The sequence below is a fragment of the Budorcas taxicolor genome, chromosome 6 (genome assembly GCF_023091745.1).
Source record: "Budorcas taxicolor isolate Tak-1 chromosome 6, Takin1.1, whole genome shotgun sequence".
Taxonomy (NCBI): domain Eukaryota; kingdom Metazoa; phylum Chordata; class Mammalia; order Artiodactyla; family Bovidae; genus Budorcas; species Budorcas taxicolor.
Window position 1 is genome coordinate 43689926 of NC_068915.1, and position 12868 is coordinate 43702793.

Consider the following 12868-nt stretch of genomic DNA (forward strand, 5'->3'; position numbering starts at 1 on the left):
ATCTCAATTTATATACATGGTTTATTGTAAGGAATTATGTTCAGGTGATTGATAAAGTCTTTCAAGCATAAAACACATGAAATTAGGATAAAATTATTCAGAGATAATAGAGTAAAAATTACTAGCTTGAAGAGTAAAAAGAATTTTATTTTATTTAAAGTTGTTTATGCATTTTAAATGAACAGTGATGAGTATTTTTCACTATTATTATTGTATTTACATATTATTTGAAAAATTTAAAGCATAATCCAACAGTTTTATTTTAAAATTTTAGTATTTCCACCATATGGGACTAATTGGAAAAGACTCTGATGCTGGGAGGGATTGGGGGCAGGAGGAAAAGGGGACGACAGAGGATGAGATGGCTGGATGGCATCACGGACTCGATGGACGTGAGTCTGAGTGAACTCCAGGAGATGGTGATGGACAGGGAGGCCTGGCGTGCTGCGATTCATGGGGTCGCAAAGAGTCGGACATGACTGAGTGACTGAACTGAACTGAACTGAACTGAACTGAACCATAGGGGAAAAGACTTTTTTTTAAGTATTTAAATATGTGATGACAAATGTCAGCTTCCAAGTGAAAAGAGAAAGAGTAAGTATATAGTTTTCCTAAATTATTTTATTATTGACTGTGCTAAAGCCTTTGACTGTGTGGATTACAATAAACTGTGGAAAATTCTGAAAGAGATGGGTATACCAGACCACCTGACCTGCCTCTTGAGAAATCTGTATGCAGGTCAGGAAGCAACACTTAGAACTGGACATGGAACAACAGACTGGTTTCAAATAGGAAAAGGAGTGTGTCAAGGCTGTATATTGTCACCCTGCTTATTTAACTTATATGCAGAACACATCATGAGAGACGCTGGGCTGGAGGAGACACAAGCTGGAATCAAGATTGCCAGGAGAAATATCGATAACCTCAGATATGCAGATGACACCACCCTTAGGGCAGAAAGTGAAGAGGAACTAAAAAGCCTCTTGATGAAATTGAAAGACGAGAGTGAAAAAGTCAGGTTAAAGCTCAACATTCAGAAAACGGGGATCATGGCATCTTGTCCCATCACTTCATGGGAAATAGATGTGAAAACAGTAGAAACAGTGTCAGACCTTATTTTGGGGGGCTCCAAAATCACTGCAGATGGTGACTGCAGCCATGAAATTAAAAGACGCTTACTCCTTGGAAGAAAAGTTATGACCAACCTAGACAGTATATTCCAAAGCAGAGACATTACTTTGCCGACTAAGGTCCGTCTTGTTAAGGCTATGGTTTTTCCAGTAGCGTGCATGGATGAGAGAGTTGGATTGTGAAGAAAGCTGAGAGCCAAAGAATTGATGCTTTTGAACCGTGGTGTTGGAGAAGACTCTTGAGAGTCCCTTGGACTGCAAGGAGATAAAACCAGTCCATCCTAAAGGAGATCAGTCCTGGGTGTTCATTGGAAGGACTGATGCTGAAGCTGTAACTCCAGTACTCTGGCCACCTCATGCGAAGAGTTGACTCATTGGAAAAGACCCAGATGCTGGGAGGGATTGGGGGCAGGAGGAGAAGGGAACAAGAAAGGATGAGATGGCTGGATGGCATCACCGACTCAATGGATTATGAGTTTGGGTAAACTCCAGGAGTTGGTGATGGACAGAGAGGCCTGGTGTGCTGCGATTCATGGGGTCGCAAGGAGTCGGACACGACTGAGTGACTGAACTGAACTGAACTGAAATTATTTTATGGATACTCTGTAAGCTACATTTATTAAACTTTATGCTTTATCATAACTGCTATTATCAAGTAGTATAGACAACAGTCAATCTCACCTCATCCTTGGGATTCACTCCATGCCTGTAATACTATCCATGACTGTATCTCACCCCAAACCTTACCCCATTCAAGGCTCTGGAACCATTCTTGATCTCTACCAAAATGTCTCAGTTAAATAGCACATATTGAGCAAAATTAATAATCTGCTAAAATTTTCAGTAGGTACTGCAAGTTTACTCCTTAATAAATGACATCCAATTGAGTTCCAATGAGCTCCAAGCAGGTGCCAAGCCAAGTATCTCCTCTGCCAAGAGCTGACTCCTCTATGGTCTCAGTTCAGTTCCATTCAGTCACTCAGTCATGTCCTACACTTTGCAACCCAATGAATCGCAGCACGCCAGGCCTCCCTGTCCATCACCATCTCCCGGAGTTCACTCAGACTCACGTCCATCGAGTCCGTGATGCCATCCAGCCATCTCATCCTGGGTCGTCCCCTTTTCCTCCTGCCCCCAATCCCTCCTAGCATCAGAGTCTTTTCCAATGAGTCAACTCTTCGCATGAGGTGTCCAGAGTACTGGATTTTCAGCTTTAGCATCAGTCCTTCCAAAGAAATCCCAGGGTTAATCTCCTTCGGAATGGACTGGTTGGATCTCCTTACAGTCCAAGGGACTCTCAAGAGTCTTCTCCAACACCACAGTTCAAAAGCATCAATTCTTCAGCGCTCTGCCTCCTTGACAGTCCAACTCTCACATCCATACATGACCACTGGGAAAACCATAGCCTTGACTAGACGGACCTTAGTCGGCAAAGTAAAGTCTCTGCTTTTGAATATACTATGTAGGTTCGTCACAGCTTTTCTTCCAAGGAGTAAGTGTCTTTTAATTCATGGCTGCAGTCACCATCTGCAGTGATTTTGGAGCCAAAAACATAGAGTCTGACACTGTTTCTACTGTATCCCCATCTATCTCCCATGAAGTGATGGGACAAGATGCCATGATCTTCATTTTCTGAATGTTGAGCTTTAAGCCAACTTTTTCACTCTCCTCTTTCACTTTCATTAAGAGGCTTTTTAGTTCCTCTTCACTTTCTGCCATAAGGGTGGTGTCATCTGCATATCTGAAGTTATTGATATTTCTCCCGGCAATCTTGATTCCAGCTTGTGTTTCTTCCAGTCCAGCGTTTCTCATGATGTACTCTGCATAGAAGTTAAATAAGCAGGGTGACAATATACAGCCTTGACCTACTCCTTTTCCTATTTGGAACCAGTCTGTTGTTCCATGTCCAGTTTGAACTGTTGCTTCCTGACCTGCATACAGATTTCTCAAGAGGCAGGTCAGGAGGTCTGGTATTCCCATCTCTCTCAGAATTTTCCACAGTTTATTGTAATCCACACAGTCAAAGGCTTTGGCATAGTCAATAAAGCAGAAATAGATGTTTTTCTGGAACTCTCTTCCTTTTTCCATGATCCAGCAGATGTTGGCAATTTGATCTCTGGTTCTTCTGCCTTTTCTAAAACCAGCTTGAACATCAGGAAGTTTGCAGTTCACATATTGCTGAAGCCTGGCTTGGAGAATTTTGAGCATGACTTTACTAGCATGTGAGATGAGTGCAATTGTGCGGTAGTTTGAACATTCTTTGGCATTGCCTTTCTTTGGGATTGGAATGAAAACTGACTTTTTTCCAGTCCTGTGGCCACTGCTGAGTTTTCCAAATTTGCTGGCATATTGAGTACAGCACTTTCACAGCATCATCTTTCAGGATTTGAAATAGCTCAACTGGAATTCCATCACCTCCACTAGCTTTGCTCGTAGTGATGCTTTCTAAGGCCCACTTGACTTCACATTCCAAGATGTCTGGCTCTAGATTAGTGATCACATCATCATGATTATCTGGGTCATGAAGATCTTTTTTGTACAGTTCTTCCATGTATTCTTGCCACCTCTTCTTAATATCTTCTGCTTCTGTTAGGTCCAGACCATTTCTGTCCTTTATCAAGCCCATCTTTGCATGAAATGTTCCCTTGGTATCTTTAATTTTCTTAAAGAGATCTCTAGTCTTTCCCATTCTGTTGTTTTCCTCTATTTCTTTGCATTGATCGCTGAAGAAGGCTTTCTTATCTCTCCTTGCTATTCTTTGGAACTCTGCATTCAGATGCTTATGTCTTTCCTTTTCTCCTTTGCTTTTTGCCTCTCTTCTTTTCACAGCTATTTGTAAGACCTCCCCAGACAGCCATTTTGCTTTTTTGCATTTCTTTTCCAGGGGGATGGTCTTGATCCCTGTCTCCTGTACAATGTCACGAACCTCATTCCATAGTTGATCAGGCACTCTTATCAGATCTAGGCCCTTAAATCTATTTCTCACTTCCACTGTACAATCATAAGGGATTTGATTTAGGTCATACCTGAATGGTCTAGCAGTTTTCCCTACTTTCTTCAATTTAAGTCTGAATTTCGTAATAAGGGGTTCATGATCTGAGCCACAGTCAGCTCCTGGTCTTGTTTTTGTTGACTGTATAGAGCTTCTCCATCTTTGGCTGCAAAGTATAGAATCAGTCTGATTTCGGGGTTGACCGTCTGGTGACGTCCATGTGTAGAGTCTTCTCTTGTGTTGTTGGAAGAGGGTGTTTGCTGTGACCAGTGCATTTTCTTGGCAAAACTCTATTAGTCGTTGCCCTGCTTCATTCTGCATTCCAAGGCCAAATTTACCTGTTATTCCAGGTGTTTCTTGACTTCCTACTTTTGCATTCCAGTCCCCTATAATGAAAAGGACATATTTTTGGGGTGTTAGTTCTAAAAGGTCTTGTAGGTCTTCATGAAACTGTTCAACTTCAGTTTCTTCAGCGTTACTGGTTGGGGCATATACTTGGATTACCGTGATATTGAATGGTTTGCCTTGGAAACGAAGAGAGATCATTCTGTCATTTATGAGATTGCATCCAAGTACTGCATTTCGGACTCTTTTGTTGACCATGATGGCTACTCTATTTCTTCTGAAGGATTCCTGCCCACAGTAGTGGACATAATGTTCATCTGAGTTAAATTCACCCATTCCAGTCCATTTTAGTTCGCTGATTCCTAGAATGTCGACGTTCACTCTTGCTATCTCTTGTTTGACCACTTCCAATTTGCCTTGATTCATGGACCTGACATTCCAGGTTCCTATGCAATATTGCTCTTTACAGCATTGGATCTTGCTTCTATCACCAGTCACATCCGAGGTCAGGGGCAGCAGCTTAGAGGGCCAGGCTGCGACGGCACAGGAACGGCCGAGAGGAGCTACCCCGCATCCAAGATCAGGGGCGGCCGGGAGGAGACACCCCACGTCCGAGGTCGGGGCGGTGGCCGGGAGGAGCTACCCTGCGTCCGAGGTCAGTAGGGGCTGGGAGGAGACATCCCGCATCCAAGGTCAGGGGCAGCTGGGAGAAGCCACCTCGTGCCCGAGGCCAGAGGTGGGTGACCCTGAGGAGCCACCCTGAGCCCGAGGCCAGGGGTGGCAGCTGGGAGGAGCCACCCACGCCCGAGGCCAGGGCCAGAGGCCCCGAGGAGCAACCGGAGGAGTGGTGGCTGCGCAGGCACAGGAGGGCCTAGAGGAGCTATCCCAAGTTGAAGGTCCGGAACGGCGGTGGTAAGGCGATACCCCTCGTCCAAGGTAAGGAACAGGGGCTGTGCTTTGCTGGAACAGCTGTGAAGCGATACCCCTCACCCAAGGTAAGAGAAACCCAAGTAAGATGGTAGGTGTTGCAAAAGGGCATCAGAGGGCAGACACACTGAAACCATACTCACAGAAAACTAGTCAATCTAATCACACTAGTACCACAGCCTTGTCTAACTCAATGAAACCAAGCCATGCTGGTGGGGCAACCCAAGACGGGTGGCGCAACCCAAGACGGGTGGGTCATGGTGGAGAGGTCTGACAGAATGTGGTCCACTGGAGAAGGGAATGGCAAACCACTTCAGTATTCTTGCCTTGAGAACCCCATGAACAGTATGAAAAGGCAAAATGATAGGATACCGAAAGAGGAACTCCCCAGGTCATTAGGTGCCCAATATGCTCCTGGAGATTAGTGGAGAAATGACTCCAGAAAGAATGAAGGGATGGAGCCAAAGCATATCTGAAGTTATTGTTATTTCTTCTGGCAATCTTGACTCCAGCTTGTGTTTCTTCCAGACCATGTTTCTCATGATGTACTCTGCGTATAAGTTAAATAAGCAGGGTGACAATATACAGCCTTGATGTACTCCTTTTCCTATTTGGAACCAGTCTGTTGTTCCATGTCCAGTTCTAACTCTGTGGTCTAACCATTGATTTTCCCTGTCACTCCTGTTTCTCACAGCCATGGCTGTGCCAAACACCACGTCTCTAAGTTTCCCAGAAATTTTATGTTCAGAGGGAAAAATTATGTTCTTGTTGTCTTTAGTTTAATATTTCACAAATCAAGCATGTTTGTTACATAAGCTAATTCAGATGTGATTTTTAAAAGTATCTTTTCACTTTAAAATTTTCCTGAGGACTTATGATTTTCCATGTATGGGTTATTTAGACTTGTGTTCTAAGGAATTTTCTTTTTCTAGAATCAAAGAATGGATATGATGGGACTGGCACTGACTTGAAAAGATATGTTTAAAATATAATATGGAAGATTGATACAAGTCTAAGAATGGCAGGCTGTGCCGCATGTTTTTATTCAAGATAAAGATCTATTAAAATGTTCCTTATAAATTGATCTGCACCTGTGGGCATGCTAAGTCACTTCAGTGGTGTCCAGCTCTTTGTGCCCCTATGGACCACCAGGCTCTTCTGTACATGGGATTCTCCAGGCAAGAATACTGGAGTGAGTTGCCACGCCCTCCTCCAGGGGATCTTCCTGACTGAGGGATTGAACCCTCATTTCTTATGTCTCCTGCATTGGTAGGTGGGTTCTTTACCACTAGCACCACCCGGGAAGCCCATAAATTGATCTACTAAGAATTTAAAGTACTTTTTAATTACAGTATAATTGACTTATAATATTATATTAATTTGAGGTATACTATATAGTAATTCAATATTTTTATAGATTATACTCTATATAAAGCTGTGATAAAATATTAGCTACACTTCCCATGTTTTATTTTACATCTTGGTTACTTACCTGTTTTATACCTAATAGTTTCTGCTTCTTAATCCTCCTGACACGTTTTTCCTTTCCCTTGACTTTGGCAACCATAAGTCTATTCACTACATCTGTGCATTTGTTTCATTTTGTTATATTTGTTTTACTTTTTAGATTACACATATAACTGGAAAAAAAAAAAGGTTTCACTCTCTTTATAAAAAGGAGGAAGTGTTATACTCCCTTCATGTAAATGAAAATGCATCACGTCTCAAAACTGAATAGAAACTTCAACCCAGGTATAACTCGATGGATCCAAGAGTGCTTTACAGACTTCTCAGGTTGCAAGAAATTATCTGTAGCACAATCTAGCAGATCTTGATTGCTGTACCTCCTTTTCACTTCTCCAAAATATCACCAGTAAAATATAGTTAAAGCCATGTAATCTGCTTTCAAATTACAGTCACTTTTTAATGCTAAATTTAAAAGATGCTTAAAATCATATTGTTACCCATTTCCACCTACCACATACTTCAAGAACTTGAACTCTTTACTTCACACTATAGACTTAAATTTTTTATAAATCTCTTCTTGCATGTAAAATGGGCCCACCAGGGTTCAAGGTATTGGGGATTAAAACCAAATAAAAATAATCCCTGCCTTAAGAAGTTCACACTCTGTAGGGAGGGTAAATTTATATACCATAAATTTATAATTATAAATTTATAACTGTAAAATGCAAAAAGTAAATTTATAAATTATAGTGTATTAAATATTTTACTAAAATAAATCATAATTTCACTTTATTAATTCTGTTCCTCCTACACAGTAATCATTGTACATAGCATGTGACTGCCTATTTCTCTTCTCCCAGCAGTGCCCCAAGGTAGATCTTATTATCTACTATAACTAAATTGAGAAAAAATAAATAAGTAGTCAAGTTGACTTACTGAATATGTGATTATGGCATAAGAAATAATAAATGCATGTAAAATGTATGGTGTAGCTACTGGTACATTTTAAGTGTTTAATAAATGGCAGACATTAGCAGATGCTCTTGTAATACAATCATAAGGCAATCAAAAATGGTGCATGGGAGTCAAAGAGGATTATAAGGAAAGACATTCTAGAAAAGGGGATACTCACACTAGGAGCCGGATTTTGGACTGAGGGTCACAGGAATGATAAAGACTAGGGAATGAAATACTTTCCTCCTAACTTCCACAAAAACACACGGTTAGTTTTCCTCCTGCATTTTTCCACGTACTTTTTCAAGATTTTTCCTAGAAGGATTTTCCTCTTGTACTCGCCCACTAGTTGTGAGATTTTTCCAGGGGTTAGTCTTCAACTCTCTTTTTTTAAATTCTTATTGTCTCTTCTTAAGTAATCTCCTTCATTCTCATGACTTAGAATGCTGTCTTTATGTAGATGACTCTCAAATTTATAGTATCAAGAGTACCATCACTCTATCCCCCAGAGCCATACACGATTACACATTTTCACTCCCACACGTGTCCGTTCAAAGTTGAACACTTGTTCCCTCCTGAATTCTGGAACCTGCATACTTTTTCCTCTGATTGTCATTAAAGGGCTCTGACATGTATCAGTTGCTGATGCCACAGAGAGACTTCAAGTCACCTACGACTGCTTCTTTTCCCTAGCCAACACTGAATTCATTTAAAGTCTCATAAGTTCTACTTCCAAAAATGTATTTTGTATCATCTCTACTATCGGCACCACCGTCACCCTTGTCCCAGCCTACAGTAAAAGCTTCCTTCTCAGTATTTCCATGTTTTTGCTTTTCTGCCCTCTCCAGCCAACCTAACCTTCGATCTATCCCTAACACTATAGCCATGATGCTTTTTTAAAAATCCATGATTGTGATCCTATCACTCTTTTTCTTACTACCTCCAAAGCCATCTTATGCTACTTGGAATGAAGTCAAACTCTTTATTATAATCTGAAGATGAACGACTTGGCCCTTGCCTGTTCCTTCAGCTGCCTCTTGTGCTATCATTCTGATGCTCCGGAGATATCAGTCTCCTTTCATTTTCCACCTGTGTTAAGTGTTTTCTTCTTCAAGACATTAATACCCATTATTACCTCTGCATTCGCCTGTGCTTTGTATGACTGTTCTCTCCATGTTGGTCTACACTTCTAATGTAATCTTCTCAGAGAGGCTTTCCCTGATTATCTTATCTAAGAAGAATTCTTGCTGATATTTTTTAAGTATTACCTCTAAACCCTTCCTATCTGTTTACTCAGTTTGCAAATACACATTTCTTTACTTGCTTATTTCCTGTCTTCCCTACCGAAATGTGAAAACCATAAGGCCTAGAATTGTCTATTTCACTCATCGAAGTAGATTTAGAGCCTGTAATAATATTTAGTTAGTTAAGTTGCTCAGTCGTGTCTGACTCTTCGCAACCCCGTGGACTGTAGCCCACCAGGCTCCTCCATCCATGGGGTTCTCCAGGCAAGAATACTGGAGTGGGTTGCCATTTCCTTCTTCAGGGGATCTTCCTGACCCAGGGATCGAATCCAGGTCTCCCACATTACAAGCAGATGCTTTAACCTCTGAACCACACACGTGTTTGCTAAGTGAATAAATTAAAAAATGATAATCTTATTGAATACATGAAAGAGGCATGGCTTCCAAACATTTGAGAAGCAGTCAAACAAAACTATGTCTCTTTGGCTCATTTATAAAATAGGGATAAGAATGACTATCATTCCTAAACTCATAAGGATATACTAAGAATCATGAGAAATTGATGCAAAAGTCTGGAATGTTAAAAGCATTAAATCATTGATTATTATTATTACTTAAAAGTTATCCTTTTATCACCTTATCATTGTCCTAGATGATTCTGATTATTAGTAATTAGATGTCACCAAATATTTATGTCCCTTTTGAAAATCGTGTGATGATATTCTAGTACAAGTGCACACCTAGGGGTTTCCATGTTAATAACAAAATTGATCCAGCATGACTTCATGGACTATAAAGATAAAACACTGCCACATCCCACTTTTTGTTTTTTCTTCTTCACTTGCTAAGTTGTGTTCAACTCTTTGCAACCCTGTGTACCGCAGCATGCCAGGCTTCTCTGTCCTCTACTCTCTTGCAAAGTTTTCTCAAATTCATGTCCATTGAGTCGACGATGCTATCTAATCATCTCATCCTCTGCTGCCCCCTCCTCCTTTTGCCTTCAATCTTTTCCATCATCAGGGTCTTTTCCAATGAATCAACTCTTCGTATTAGGTGGCCCAAGTATTGGAGCTTCAACTTCAGCATCTATCCCTTCCAATGAATATTGAGGACTGATTTCCTTTACGGTTGACTTGTTTGACCTCCTTGCAGTCCAAGAGACTCTTAAGAGTCTTCTCCAGCACCAAAATTCAAAAGCATCGATTCTTCAGTCCTCAGCTTTCTTTATGGTCCAACTCTCATATCTGTATGTGACTACTGGAAAAACCATAGCTTTGATTATATGGACCTTTGTCAGCAAAGTGATGTCTCTGCTTTTTAATACTCTGTCTAGGTTTGTCATAGATTTCCTTCCAAGGAGAAACTGCCTTAATTTCGTGGCTGCAGTCATGGTTACTTAGACTTAATGTGAAGCTATATGGCAATTGTTTTGTCTCTGGAGACCTCACTTTTCTCATCCATGAAATGGAGCCAGCCTCTTAGAAAGGGCTCTGAAAAATAACTAATTAATGAGGGCTATTGCTAATTGTTGAGAATGAAATTGGGAATGAGGGGCAATATGAATGTTAAAAGCTATTAATTCTAATAAAGCACAAATGTCACTAACTTAGATCTTTCTCCTCTGAGGTACTCAGTCAAATGGATTTAGAACACTTTTACAGAAATTCCTATTGGGTATTTTTATTGAGCTCACAATGTCCCTGAGGGTTGGGTGGAGAAATCAATGGTTCACAATAATAGGTGTCCTATAAGGATAATAATATATTTCAACCTTCTTTATACAAAACCCTTTGATAATCCACAAAGGATGCTTGGCAAGCAACAGTCAAGATAAAAAGTGTCCTATTTCAGTGATTTTGCTTTTGATCATTAAAACTCAACATTATTGTGATAGTGAACTAGTGCTTGTGCTCTCCTGTTAATCAGCTGGACCTAGGCAACCCACAAGAGCTACTTGCTTTCAGGTAGCTCCTTTCTCTCTGACACCAAATTTATCCTCTGAACATACTACATTACACAAATCACTCCCCTAGTTAAAGGTTTTCAGTGCCAGTTGCTCTTGTAGATTTCCAGGGACATTAAAAAATAGAGCAAACAAACAACTCAGTTGGCACTCAAGGCTCTCCCTGACGTTATTTGACTTATCTTCCGATACTCTCTTTCAGATGCCCCATGCTGCAGCCAAACTGATGCGGAATTGTTTCCTCACACTTTACTCCATGTTGTTCATGCTGACACTTCTGGGCATTCCGTTTTCAGCTAAATAAAACCCTTGCTCTCAAACCTTTTATAAAGCCTGTGCTTCTCTCTCTCCTTGCCTGAAATTCTCTTCAGCTATTCGTTCAATTCATGTTTACTGAGCACTGATCATGTATCAGGTCTTGGGCACAGACCCACAGAGAAAATAGGCACATTTCTGAACTCACAAAGCTTAAATAATGTTAGAGACATTCAGTGAACAAACTAGAGAAGAGTATGTCCTGAGTTAGGGTGTGGCAGAGAGAGATGATTAGGGAAAAGTATGTTATAGATACTTCGGCCACCTGATGCAAAGAGCAGACTCATTGGAGAAGACCCTAATGTTGGGAAAGATTGAAGGCAGGAGGAGAAGGGGACAACAGAAGATGAGATGGTCGGATGGCATCACTTGTTCAACGGACTTGAGTTTGAGCAAACTCCAGGAGATGGTGAAGGACAGGGGAAGCCTGGCATGCTGCAGTCCATGGGGTCACAAAGAGTCGGACTTGACTAAGCGACTGAAGAACAATAAATGTTATAGATGGTAGCCATGGAGGGCTTGTCTATAAGAGATAAGACCTAAGAGGAGCCTTGAATGAAGTAAAGGGGATTTATCTCTGTATATATCATTGCATAGATGTAGGGGCATCTTGCAGAAAGGGTTCCAAGAAAAGGAAAAGAGAAAGGAAAGAATCTAGTTTGTCTGACGATAAGCCTGAAGTTTCAGAAGGCTGGGGTACTTCAAGATGCATGAAACAGGAAGAAGGAAGTGGGGACAGAGTTAATGGTAGTGAATGAAGCTTTTACTGTTCAATAGAGGTTTCTTTCCTGAGGTGGGGAACCATTAGTGGATGTTTGGAGAAGAGACATATTACCTGTTGACCTAGTATTTTTACAGATGCTCTGCTTTTTTCCCCCTCCACTTAATGAGACTGCAGTGCTCTGCTAGCTGGGTGCTAGGTGCTGGCTCCCTGAACTGCAGTCCAACAAGCCCTTCCACACAGAAAATCCAGGCCATTGTAGAACTGACATCATTTGTTTCCAGGCTTTGTGCTACACTGCCTATTTTCCAATACTTCAGACATTTTGACCAGTTTTTCTTGTTATTTACAACATAAAAGTCAGATTTAGTACCAAACCCCTGTAGAAGGGCATGGCAACCCACTCCAATATTCTTGCCTTGAGAATCCCATGGACAGAGTAGCCTGGCAGGCTACAATCCATGGGGTCACAAAGAGTCGAACATGACTGAGCATTTGAGCACAACCTAAAAAAAAACTATGATCCTTAGAGAAGTCTAAAAAAATTGCACATTAAGGCCTCATTTCTGTCTGTAGTGGAGTGAAGTACATCTGATCACTTACACATTTATATTTGATTTTATTGTGTATGGCATCTATTCCAGGAAGAGTCTCCCTCAGCTTTCCATGTTTAGAGCTGACACTATAAAGAGTTGTAGCTAGCACACTCTCTGGGGTAGGGGCAGGGGTTGGTTTTCTTCTCTTGTGGTCATCTTTGTCTTCCTTGTTTTTGCTGGGTTTTGCCTCAGTAGTGAATCTTGAAATAGATTT